This window comes from Protopterus annectens, chromosome 2.part0, assembly GCF_019279795.1.
Source record: "Protopterus annectens isolate FY-2018-M chromosome 2.part0, PAN1.0, whole genome shotgun sequence".
Classification (NCBI taxonomy): domain Eukaryota; kingdom Metazoa; phylum Chordata; order Ceratodontiformes; family Protopteridae; genus Protopterus; species Protopterus annectens.
In genome coordinates, this window is record NC_056728.1 from 1,597,230,902 (window position 1) to 1,597,245,894 (window position 14,993).

The window sequence follows — 14,993 nt, forward strand, 5'->3', positions numbered from 1 at the left end:
ACCCCCACCTGAAATAAAAGACCACAGTAAAGAACTTCTCGAAAGCCGACTTCACACTTCTAAAGACTAGTGTGGTCTCCTTTAAGGCCCCCGAGCCAGCGGAAAACAGTACTCAAGCCGCTGGATCACTTACAAATGCCTTCTACCAGCACCTGCAGGACTGCATGGATAAGGCAATCCCAAGCAAAACAAAGACTCTTTGTACCAAAGGCAAGCATCCAGTCTGGTGGACCCCAGCCATAAACAAACTCTACAACAAAAGGAGGAAGCTACTACAAGATAGAGCAAAATCCTTAAAAGGTAAGACACCCTTGATCACTATAAGTAAAAAACTAAGAGCTCTCATAAAATCATCCAAAGCAAATTTTGAGAGAAAAATAGCTAAAGACTCAAAAGACAATCATAAGGCCTTCTTTAGCTATGTTAGAAACCTGGGAGGAAACTCCCAGATATGCTCAGAACTAGTTCAAAATGATGTGAAGATCACTGATCCTACAGACATTGCCAACATACTGGCTGACAGGTTCAGTGCAAACTCCCCCTCTCCCCAAAGGAGAAATATCTATACCAGCGATTGCAGCCCCCAAACATCTCCAACGCCCAAGTGAGAACTGCTCTCTCCAAAGCAAAAAACACAGCATCCATGGGACCTGATGGTGTCCCGGCTGTGTGCTCCACGAACTCAACGAGGAATTAAACCCACAGCTAGGACAGCTGTTTAATCATAGTCTTACTTCTGGATCATTACCCAGGAGTGGCACTGCAACTGTGGTCCCACTTCACAAAGGCGGTGCCTCCACCGACCCTGGAAATTACTGGCCCATTAGCTTGACAAGCCTTATCTGCAAAGCCATGGAGAGGATCATAATGGACCTCATAAATAAAGACATAGGGAATTTGCAGACTTTGGATCCATCCCAGTTTGGCTTTGTCAAAGGAAGATCATGCCTTCTAAACTTGGTTGACTTTTGAAACAGTCACCAAAGCCATTGATGAGGAAAGGCAGTCCATACAGCCTACCTCGATCTGGCGAAGGCCTTGATACAATACCCCACTCAGGTATCATTGAAAAACTCATCAGCTTAAATGTTAACCCATACATCACAAGATGGGTTGCAAACTGGCTGAGTGACAGAACCCACAGGGTCAGAGTTGCTGGCGCCATGTCAGACTCAAAGCCTGTCACAAGTGGTGTACCACAGGGCTCAGTCCTGGGTCCACTCTTGTTTGGCATCTACTTTTCAGTACAAGCAAACACAGGAGGGTTATGGCTGACAAAGTTTGCAGATGACTGCAAACTGGGCGCCATAGTAGAAAACACATCTGACACAGATATCCTTCAGAAGGGTCTCACAGAAACGGATAACTGGTGCCAGAGCCATGGCCTAAAGTTAAATGCCAAAAATGCATAGTCATACCCTTGGGAAAAACAAGGTTACCCCTAGCTACCAAATAGGTGGCAATCCACTGAGCACAGAAGAAGTTATCAGGGACCTGGGGACCCAGGTTGATAGTAGTCTGTCATTCAACACCCATGTAGCTAAAGTAGTTAGGAAGACCTTCTACATTGCCCACCTTATCATGAAGGGATTCTCATCTAGATCAAGGGAGGTCATAGTCTCCCTATACTCATCACTCATCAGACCAATGATTGAGTACAATGCCCCATTCGGAATGTATCTGACCCGACACTTGCAGCAGCTGGAGAGGCCACAAAAGTTCCTCTCCAAAAGGATAAAGGGTCTCAAACATCTGTCCTATGCTGCCCGACTGAAAGAACTCCAGCTCTATTCAGTCGCTTACCGCTTGCTCAGAGGTGACCTTTGCCTAACATACAAGGCCATGTCAAACCCAGATTTGATGAATATGCTACACCTCAAAAAATCTAGATCCGTCAGAGCCACAAGTGCGGAGACTTAAACCTGACGGCTATTAATAGGACATGCTGGAGGATAGATTCATCACCCAAAGACTCCTATGCTGTGGAATAAAATCCCGGTATATGTGAGGCAGAGCACCTCGCTGGCCTTGTTCAAGAGAAATCTTGACCAATGGATGGGAGATCGCAGATATACCCCAGGGATTACCTCAGTGTCACTGCTCGACAGAGGCACAGCAAAATAATGGGTATAGTTCCCCATACTAAAGGGGTGGCGTAAGCCACAAAACTATGGGCTAGGCTTGTAAATGCCCTCGGGCAGATAGCCTAGTATGAACCTATGAACCTATGAACCTATGAACCTATGGTGGTTACATGAAAGTACAGTATTTCGTGTGCCAGCCTGACTCATTTTGATTACTCTCCTGGACTTCCCATTTCCAGTGACAATCAGTTCAGAGAAGATGATTGCAATGTCAGTGGGAGAATCAGCTCTTTCATTACAGAGGCTGCAGCACTTTTCTTTACTTCAAGGGAATCCATATTTGTATCAGAAGAAAAGGAATTATGGGAACTATTTATAGCCTCATTGCGCAGTCACATCTTTTGAACATTCATGTAATCTGCATTTGTAGTTACACTCTGTAGTATAACACATTTTACACATGTTATGTTGTTTGGTTATGACTGATAACATGCATAGATGCTCTGCAAGAAACAAGTGAATTGTCTAGCTATTATTATTAACACATAATGGCTTTCCTTATTGCTGCATGATATGGATAAAGAGTTGTGTAAAAATGCTTTCTGAGTTGCATAGTACTGAAATCAGATTGCTATTTTGGTTATAAGGTGAACTTTCTTATTGCTTACATAAAAATATAATGTACTTTAATTACTGATTATGTTTCTGTAAATAAAACTTTTGGTACACTGCTGGGAAAGCTGGTGTACACATCCACTGTCCCAGTGTGGGACTGATTCCACTTATTCCATTCAGTTTTTATATTACCTAGTAAATGCTGCTACCCTCATGTGTGATGTGGACAAACCAGCAGCATTTAGTCATATAACCTGACCATACATGTGCCATTTCTGTTTGATGTTCGGTAAGAAGTATGAGTGACTGTCATAATCATTGCTATGTGCTGTGCTGTTTAAAAGCTGCTTTGTGTTTTCACTATACATAGGGGCCAGATTCCATAAAGTTCACTGAATCTGGCACATTTCACAGATAGCGCAAAAGTTAAGGACAGGTCTGTAATATGCAAATATATAGGTGTCCTGGGCAGGTGAAAAAGAAGAAGACTGCAGTCATAAAGGGCACAGATTGGATAATCAATAGTGGCAAGTAGTAAAAAGATACTCCCCCGGATTCATGAAGCTCAGCGCAAGGCTGGTGTAAAACCTGCGCCGGCCGTGCGGCGTATATATGGTGTAGTAGCGCCATATGCATATTAATGAAAGTGCGTTGCCACCACATCCACGTGTATAGGACACGTGCACGAGTGCATGGTGCGTTACTAAGCTGCGGCCGGAGGCGTGTCAATGTCAGCTGTCGATGAGCAACCTAAACTGCTGAATAATGTAGTCTGCCTGCAATAGTAATCGCACCTATCAGTGTCTGTGGATAATGAAACGTATGCAAAGCATGCAAGACAGTTCCCGGCCACACAAAATGGAGAACCAAATAGAAATGCATGCAACACAATATGAGTTTCCGTCCATGGAACAAATGATATTTAAAGTCGTGCGTCCGTAATGTACTGCACTGTAAGTAGTTATACCCAGTGGAAGTGAAGCGCATCATGTCAGCGCGCCGCCAATACACACATCTAGCCCCATGGAAAGGGTTACCAGCAGTCCCACAGTGGTAGTGATAGTACACAGCTGGGCAGTTGTGGCTATATAACAACCGTAAAGAAACCTGACAGTCCAAATTGTATACCAAACACACACAAACATATGAATATTAAAATGTGCTATACACATGAACAGGAACGTAACCAGCACATACACATAGGATGCTATATGCGGAACCGGGACATCCAAATGCAGAACCCATGCATGCAAATGCAATACGCAACAACCCCTGTATAGCACATAACCCGCACCCATGTCCGAATGTCCACCAAATCCAGCTACCAGTCTTGCGCAGCCGTACACCTACACATAGCGAGTATTCCCCATATGTAGTAGGAAGTATCGTCCTAGGCAGTGTCAGGATTGCAAATATGTATCCCACGTTTGTAAACATCCCATCACAGTTACGTAAATCCAAATGCCCACGCGTTCATGTTTTGGCAAAATGTGTGTACATCCCGCGTGGGATAAGTAACCTGTTGAAACCTCAGAGTTGTTTACTTGCCACAGTGTCTAGTACTGTACACAACTGGACAAAACATGTATGTGTAGTCACGGTACTGTTCAGTTTCTAGACAGACATGCAAAACATAGTACACAGGATGGAACACCTGTCCACCATGCAGGTCTCCCCACTAGGGTTGCCACCTGTTTAGATGCCCAAGGTGGGACATCCTTCGTAGAAATGTGAGAATTTGCAGGATAAAACATACCCCCAGCCAGTGCAAAGGACAGAATTACACTTGTATGCCAAGATAAAAGCTTATTTCATAGCATTTGAATAGCTTATGCTATCCCAAATAATAGTTATGTGTTCCAGATACAAAATACCTGTATCATGCAACTAGTAAAGAAAATAAGAAATATATATTTGTCTTATAATCACAGGACATTTGCCATGTCTTAGGTGTCATCGCAGGACACAAATGTCAAAAGTGGGACCTCCCCTCGCAAAGAGGAAGAGGTGGTAACCCTACTCCCCACTGAATTATCGACAGTATATATTCAACTCAATCACATACCGACACCGCCTCTCAACCTATTACAGCAACAAAATCTGGACAAATAGGGACAGATGTAATTGCTGCTCTCACAAACTTCAAAAGTTCATAGAATAATACTATGTACATTAACATGAAATATTGTGAAGGATGTGGGGTAGTCCCCGAGTATTACAGAGGTCCGTACATTTTTACTGTAATAAACCTTCACATATGTTGACTGTACTACTGCATACCTGTAGTTAATTCATAGTTAATTCATGTGCAAAATAATAATCCCCGTATGAATGAATACAGGAAATAGTCAAATGTGAATGGGAACACCACTCACCGTGGATTATGTATTGTAACCACCCCCACCCATATTATGTATTGCCAACATTATAAGCTGCTGACAGGTGCCCAAACACCTGTGTCTGTAAACACTTATAAAATGTTTAAAATGGACAAACTCTATCCATGTGCTTTGTCTGACATTTGAACATGGTCAGGGCAGTTCCATTAACCAGGCGGACAAGCCTAAACCCAGATCACCACATGAACACCCTGACAATTAAAGACCTGTATCTGTCAGGACTATAAGCCTTGGGGTTCTGAATGACCCTGCAGTGATTAAATATGCAGCTTGGGTCCAGAGCAGTAGGGAATAGGGAATGTGTAACATGTAGTACCGCATTTTTCTCAGCAGGAGAATGGATGCCTGTGTCATAAGTGAAGCGGTGAGGCATATGTTAATGTAGCTATGTACTATGGGTATGCATATAAATGAGTCAGAACACCAAAAGTATAGTGGTTACAGCATCCGGCCAACGTGAATGCAGTCCCGGTTCAACTACGACTACAGCACATATAATGTTAAAGTGTAATGAATCGTCTGTGCTGTACAGACATTTAAATATGTAAAGGTGAATGTGTGTTTAGCTCGTCCATTAACCGGATTACAGATAATTTACTGGTACTGTCACAAGTAATAAAGCCCACGTAAGCACAAAGACTTAGTAAACATATGTAACCCACAATAAGGATATGCATGTGCACCTGCGCATTACCATAATAAGGAAATGCAAGTGCGCAGGCGTGTGTGATCCGCTCACAGCATAGTAAATGAATGCTGTTTCCCCCACGTTAGATATACATGGCTCAAACCTGTTAACCCCGTAAAGTATGAAACCGGACAAAGCCATGCAAACTACTGGTACAAATAGGGACAAACCCCAGATATGTGCCAGAACAAACATAGAAAGTGGATAGAATAACGGGTGTGTCAGTAGCATGGATTCTCTGAAGGGTATGCAGTCGTAACCTGAACTGCTTGCCAGAATTCCCCACCATAAGTCTCAAATGAAATGCCACTACATTGCCAGATAGACACAGGTTTATGTAAAACACAGCGAAGATAAAGAGGCAACCAGCTGTACACTCTGCAACAATCTGTACAGTGGAAAGGTATGGTATGGATATAGATATATGTGTATACACATAATCCACAGATGTAAACCAAAGCAAATTATGAAATGAGGATTGTACATGTATATATGTATACACAACAAACATATGTCCAGTAGATATGACATATGTACATAAATAGGCCACGTTATAGCTAATATGGGTAGACAAACAGACATGCACGAAAGGTGAATAAACTGCTGCCTTCCAAACCATTGGCCAGAAAGTGACAGTCCAGCAAGTTCTACACTTTAAACATGCATATAGGTGTCCATTGCAGGACCCCAAAAATTGATCCATACGTAGTGTCAACTGACACTGTTGCAAAATAAGTGACCTCAGCAAATACGATATAGCTGTACATGCAACAGTAGCAGGTGCAAGGGTGATGACACATGTGTCGATAGAATGTATGACGTACAAACTGATATCCGGAGAGTGGGGAGTGCATATAAGTGTCTCCACACGTCAGTACCTCTCACATTAAACATGTGTAATGGGTACTGTAGAGGGTTGTCAGGTATGGGAATCATGGGTATGCAGAAATGGGCCTAGGTGTTGTTTGGCAGAGATTTCGTAGGCCCGCCCCGTGGGAGTGATGTGGGTATAGCACACGCCTATATTCTCAATAATGGGGCAAACCATCCACTGGATATTGCGTAAACCATTTTGGGAATATGTAGGGCCCTATATCAGTGTCATGTAGGCGATTAACATGGATGGACATGCGTCGGACCAAGATGATAACCATAACTGGCAAACTGTCAGAATAAGACAGCTGCACTAAGGCATAGTACATGAAATACAAATAGGGACTATATTAGATATACCCCAGACAAAGTCAGAATGTTGAGCGAATACTGGCGTAGCCAGGAATATGAATGTTATGAGTGTTACTAATCATGTAATAGAAATGTCAGTCACTATTATCTAATCGCACAGTTCGTAATGCCTTGCCAGCAATTTACCAGAAAGGCACATTACTATGACAAATGTAACAAGGGCAAAGGTCAAACATCAGGGCATTTGCCCATAATGTGTACAGGTTAGGGGTATGAAGGTAACCTGTCCAAAATACATGTACAGAACTAGTGATACTAGGTGGACAGGTGAGAAGAAAGACATCAGGACAAATGAGAAAACATGTACAAGTCATACGCATGTACTCCGACAAATGTGAATGACAACGTATGCCCTGTGAATGTCAGTGTGGAAGGTTAATAGACTCAAAAGAAATGTGTCCCTCAGGGTGTCATGCAGTGTCACCATAACAATGTCCAGTCCCCCATACTCGTACGTGAGCTCTGCCACTGACGGAAAGCGCAAATACCGGCGCACACATATGGTACATGATAGACTAATTAGTGTGTATAAGCAGCTGTTGGCCTGTGTGAGGAATACAACCCTCTGGGTGGGTGTGTCCTGCAATATAAATGTAATGGCATGTGGCCTGTGATGCCACCATACAGTGTGTATTGGTGTCAGAAAGTTGATATCTTGTATCAGACACATACTCCGCAACTATATAGATTTACGCAGAATGTGCAGAGTTCTGCCTCATATGTTTAGTGTGTTCCACGTAACATCAGTACCATTCTGGCACATTCCTGATAACTGAAGTCATGAAATAATGACAAACGTGTGTTTAAGACACCAAATCCGTCAGAAAAGCCATACTAATGCAAAACCTATTATTGTGTCAACTATCTACGTTTGTAAGAGCAACATGTCAATACTGCCCCTATGTGTCCCACAATCAGATAAGGCCTTGTCCAGAAGTTTGCTCTAGGAGGTGGAGTGGTATGATCAGAAACAGATACATGTGTGAGGAAACAGCATTATCGACTGCAAGATAATGCAGAAGGTATGAAATGCGCTGCAGTAGGACATTCAGTACTGTCCGCAAGTATGTGCTGACATGTCAAATGACACAGCAGTCTACATGAAGTACCTATAGGGCTGTCACCTTTACAAATGATGATAGTGGGACATACCCACAGCCATGCACACAGCACAAATAGACATACACACAGCAAAACTAGGCCATGATACATGAAGCCTCCGGCGTGTACGAGTACAGTGAGAGTACAGCAAGGATAGAAGTCTGCCAAGATATACAGCAAACACCTTTAAGGGCGTGTAACACCGCCCATAACACGGACATTGCATGGACAATGTTGGGATTTGCAACATACCCCATTGGTATGTGAAAGCTATGCAAATATGCGATACATGAAACAGTCAGCTGTCCATGCAAGAGCAGAGTTATGGGCAGAAAATAGATTTTATATATATATATATATATATATATATATATATATATATATATATAGAGAGAGAGAGATACAGACATACACACACAGACACACACACACACACACACACACACACACACACACACACGTGGCAGGGTTGTGAGCAGAACATGAACGTAACCACTGTACCACACAACAGCATTACGCAGTGACAGAATGTGCAACCGTGAGTAGTAGATCATGTAAATCACACAGGCATACGTCTAGCCTGTAGACAGTGGCATCAAAGGCAATGACGCCGCACAGATGTTATGGTGAGTGAATACTGTAAAAGCAATGCACTGTTGTCATGCAGCTGAAAACACACACACACACACACACACACACACACACACACACACGCACACACTTGGCAGGGCTGGTAATCGAACTTACACATAACTACCCTATCACACTACACCATGACGCATTTACAGAATGTGCTACTGAGATTACTAAACACAGCAGACCCACAGGCATTCTACTAGGTGCGTGTCAACATCCGCAAAGGCAAAGATGTCAGCAGGATATATCTGTGGTGCGAAGCGTCTAAAAGCATAACCTGAGTCCCCAGGTGGACGGGAGCATGCACACACACACACACACACACACACACACACACACACTTGGCAGGCCTGGGAATCGAACTTACACCTAACTACCCTATCACACTACAGCATGATGCATTTACAGAACGCGCTACCGAGATAACTAAACACAGCAGACCCACAGGCATTCTCCTAGGTGCCTGTCAACATCCGCAAAGACAAAAATGTCAGCAAGATATATCTGTGGTACGAAGCGTCTAAAAGCATAACCTGAGTCCCCAGGCAGACGGGAGCATGCACACACACACACAAACACACACACACAATTGGCAGGCCTGGGAATTGAACTTACACCTAACTACCCTATCACACTACAGCATGATGCATTTACAGAATGAGCTACCGAGATGACTAAACACAGCAGACCCACAGGCATTCTACTAGGTGCGTGTCAACATCCGCAAAGACAAAGATTTCAGCAGGATATATCTGTGGTGCGAAGCGTCTAAAAGCATAACCTGAGTCCCCAGGCGGATGGGAGCATGCACACACACACACTTGGCAGGCCTGGGAATCAAACTTACACCTAACTACCCTATCATACTACAGCATGACGGATTTACAGAACTCGCTACCAGGATTATTAAACACAACACTCCCAGAGGCATACTTCTAGGTGGATGACATCATCCGCAAAGGCAAAGATGCCGATAGGGAATGTATGTGTTGTGAGGCATCTAAAAGCATTGCTGTGTCCCCAGGCAGCTGGAAACACACACACACACACACACACATACACTTGACAGGGCCGGGAGTTGAACATACACCTAACTACCTTATCACACTACAGCATTACGCATTTACAGAATGCGCTACTGAGATTACTAAACACAGCACTCCCAGAGGCATACATCTAGGTGGGTGACATCATCCGCAAAGACGCATATAGGGAATGTATGTGTTGTGAGGCATCTAAAAGCATTATTGTGTCCCCAGGCAGCTGGAAACACACACACACACTTGGCAGGGCCGGGAGTTGAACATACACCTAACTACCTTATCACACTACAGCATTACACATTTACAGAATGCGCTACCGAGATTACTGAACACCGCACTCCCAGAGGCATACATCTAGGTGGGTGACATCATCTGCAAAGGCAAAGATGCCGATAGGGAATGTATGTGTTGTGAGGCATCTAAAAGCATTACTGTGTCCCCAGGTAGCTGGAAACACACACACACACACACACACACACACACACTTGGCAGGGCCGGGAGTTGAACATACACCTAACTACCTTATCACACTACAGCATTACGCATTTACAGAACGCGCTACCGAGATTACTGAACACAGCACTCCCAGAGGCATACTTCTAGGTGGGTGACATCATCCACAAAGGCAAAGATGCTGATAGGGAATGCTTAGAGGGTGAGCAGTCTGAAAGCATATTACTGTCCCAAGGTAGACGTAGACAAACATGGCAGTGCTGTCATCAGGCCAACTAAATATCTACGGAGCACTACAACACTAAATAGATATGGGATGCACCACAGACAGTACACCTTTCAAGACAGCAACCAGTGTGTTCAATATAGGCATCCATCGTGACATTGAAAATGGACATCTGTTGCCTGGATGACCACCATGGCTATACAGGATGTCAATGGCCATGCCCAAACACTTAGTATCACACGTCTGTTTGGAATGTACTGTGTGTCCATCTACACAACAGCGTACTGGGCATGCTCACACACCTAGCAGTTGCAAAGGGCCATCTTGCATGCACATGGATACTAATCATGGAAGGGCGCAGTTTGGAATGTACTGTGTGTCCATCTACACAACGGCGTACTGGGCATGCTCACACAGCAGTTGCAAAGGGCCATCTTGCATGCACACGAAGTCTAATCACGGAAGGGCGCAGTGTGGAATGTACCATGTGTCCATCTACACAACAGCGTACATGGACTGTACTGTGTGTCCATCTACACAACAGCATACTGGGCATGCTCACACACTTAGCTGTTGCAAAGGGCCGTCTTGCATGCAGATGGAGTGTAAACACGGAAGGTCTCAGATTGGACTGTACCATGTGTCCATCTACACAACTGTGTACATGGACTGTACTGTGTGTCCATCTACACAACAGCATACTGGGCATGCTCACACACGTAGCTGTTGCAAAGGCCTGTCGTGCATGCAGATGGAGTGTACACACAGAAGGGCACAGTACAGAAGGGCACAGTAAGGTATAACTGTCCTCACACACAGGGCGGTCACACATGCAGTGACCTGTACACACACAGCTGCCATCACAGCTGTCACAGGTGCAGGTCACACGTAAACACTGCAGTGTACACTGTAACTGTCAAGTCAGCACCATGTCGTCGGTGCAACACTACACAGCCTTACAGTACCACAACACCATGTGATACATGACCACTGGGCTGTACAGAGGTGTACACCAGCTGTGCATAGTACACATGTACCAACAGGGATCCAACAGGTGTTATGCATTGCAATGATACCAGTATACATGCACAGGTTGTCTCAAGACATACCACGGCCCTTACACAGCTGTGACACCTGACTGTTGCTGTACACCAATGAACACATGTCTGGATATGTCATACATGTGATTGTGTGGATGTATGCATGGACTGCACACACAACACATACATACATAGCCTGTGATGTACTTCATGCATAACAGTGGCCTAATCAATGCTACACACGCAAATGGAAGGTGGGCTCATGTCTGTTGAATGCACACACTACAGGGGGTAGCAATGTTGACCGGGACACATACCCTTGTACTGGTCGCCTGTGACACCCATGATATCATACCACAGTCCATGTGTTATGTATGTCAACTCACATGTCTAACAATAGCAATGCATACAAACATGGCAACAGGAGACACATGTGACATCTGTACTGTGCATGCAGCAACCATGCATGTGCAGTGGCCAATGTCCGTAACATAGTTGCACCTACCTACGACATGCAGTCGCAATGCAGACCCGTCATTGACACCTATATACGGTGACATACAAACAGCACATATGGAGGGATGTGTGTACATAACATGGTGTACCACCTGTGTAGATGTATGTGTGCAGGGTGTGGCTCACAGTTCTGTCACACACCATTCTATCATGCCATGTACAAACAGTATGCTATGTCGCTGTTACGTGACGGTGCTGACATAATGCATACACAGTGGTCAGGTGTTACCAACTATATGTCACCTGTAACACCTACAACCTTCCATGTGCATATACCAGCACATTTGCCAGATATAGCGTTGGTACACATAATGCAATCAATACCGCTGCAGGTCTATCAAACGTGTCATCATATGACAGGTGTATCATTCCCAGCACTGCCATGTGTGTCTGAATGTGTGACCAGAGATGCCACATATTGCAGGGAATATGTCCCAGTTGTTACACATCCTTGTACACCGTTGTAGAGATCTGTACATATGTCAGTGTGGGAAGCATGACGTCAGCCGGTGTGGTGCATCACACACATCGGCTGTCCCTATACACATGTGTGGTCACCACAGTGTATGTGTGTGTGTCTGTATGTATGTCTGGTGCTTGGTGTGAGGGCGTATGCTAATATACGGTAAGAAATGATCACTAACCCCACGTGGTGACTAACCCGTAATGGTGATGCATTGCACTACCCTGTTGATGCCATAGGTCCCAGCCATACTGGCTACCTGTGCATGTTCCTTCTCTGTGACACATCATGTGGGTGCATAGTACTGTGAGGGTGATGACCACATAGGCAAGGGTCCCCACCTGCACACTATGAAGTGTGCATTATAGTAGTGTATACCCCGTGAATGTGGCCATGTTCCCGTACTGTTACAGGGTCCTACTGCTGCACAGTGTGGCCTCCAGCTACCAAGTGACACCTCACAACATCATTGGCCAGACCGCTGTGTACAACCCCTGCACCATGTCACCATACCTGTAATGTGTCCTGATATGTATGTCACATCTCTGTCTAGTGTAGCCTGTGGCACTGACCACATGCATCAAGTGCAGTATATGTGCGGACATCTGTGTCATGTTGGTGTTTCCAACAGTCAGGTTGAGGGTGCATGTAGCATGCTGATATTGCCAGACGTGCCTGTGAGTAATCCACAGTTACACGTGGGGGACTGCAAACACTGCTACCTGTAGGCACATGCAAGTACACCATAGGAGGGAACCAGGGTATCACAACCAACATGGTGCTACAGATGTAACCAAGACACATACCGTGAACACATCACAATGCATGCTGCACCTGCACTACATGGTATGACCGGTGCATGTTGACAGTACACAACCTATGTCACATACACATCTCTCAGTATTCACATACAGCCACTGCAACATACACATCCCTCACTATGCATACACAGGTAATATTACATACACATCTCTCAGTATTCACACACAACCACTGCAACATACACATCCCTCACTATGCATACACAGGTAATATTACATACACCTCTCACTATGCTGTTCACCCTGTGTATTAGAATATTTGTGCATAACCCTGCACCGATGGTGTGGATGACAGGGATGTGGCACAGGCTTCATCATATGCACAGGGTGATATGTTTGCCAGGGGCATAGGCTGCACCAATGGATAACATCATGTGTGTGTGTAAGGGCCGGTGAGTTGACTGGACATGTCTGTGCAGAATGCATGTGGATGTTGTGGAGCACTACAGTTGTGTTTGCTGTGTGCGTGTATGTGTGTACACAGTTCTGCCATTTGTGTGGCCTACACGGGGTATAATTGACAGCCCCAGATTGTACAGAGCAGGTTGTACAGCTCACTGTGTCCGTCCCTGGCCACGTGACCTGTGCCTGCCTGGGGTTGCACGGGCACTACCAGGTGGAGGTACAGAGTGGCTACTGTCCGACGACACATGTCCGCTGGAACTGTGTCCCCGCTGAGAACATCCAGGGTCATGTCCATGTGGCTTTCTGTGTCCTGGTGTTGACAGCGCAGCACCAGCTGCACTGCTACTGCTACCTGCACTATGGGAGCGGGCATGTGAGGTGGCATGCTCATTTCGACCTACACTAGGTGGTGTAGCCGGCCTACATCCATGTGGCCTATGCCTCACTCCTACCAGATGTTCCAGCACAGACAGCTCCAACTCATGGATTTCCATGCCTCGGTCAAGGATTCCGACCATTTCACCTAATCGCCTATCCAGAACATTAGCAATCTGCTGTTGAGCATTTGCCAATGCCTGGATGTTGTAATTTAGGGTATGGATAGCAGCCCTCTGCAGCCTCTGCCCTTCTCTGTTCTGCCGTTCAGCATGTGCCTTTGCCGCCATTACAGTCTGGAACATGCGTCTGGTGATACCAGCTGCTGCGCTCTGTCCTGCAGGTGCATGTCTGCCAGAGGTCCTCCTACGAGTATCACCAGCCACATGCCTGTGTGGCACATCTGCAGTCATTACACTGACACCATGGTGTGTAGACACACCTTCTGTAGCCACCACACATTCCTGTTCAATGCTAACAGACACTGACTGTCCTTCCTCTATGGCCACTGGTGATGCGGTATGTGTTGGCAGCAGAACTGTGTGTGGGGAAGAGGGGGACATAGCTGGTATGGTAACCACTGGCACAGATTCAGCCCCTGACAACCCTGCCTGTACCTCATGCATATGTTCATCACCGCTAGTATCTGTGGGGACACTAACATCAGACGGACCGCAGGAGGGTAACCCACCTACATCACCTGTGAATGCAAAGAAATACTGTAAAGTACAATAGACACAGACACACACACACACACACACACACACACACACACACACACACACACACACACACACACACACACACAGAAACACACACACAAACACAGACACACACACACAAACACACACACACAAACACAGACACACACACACAGACACAC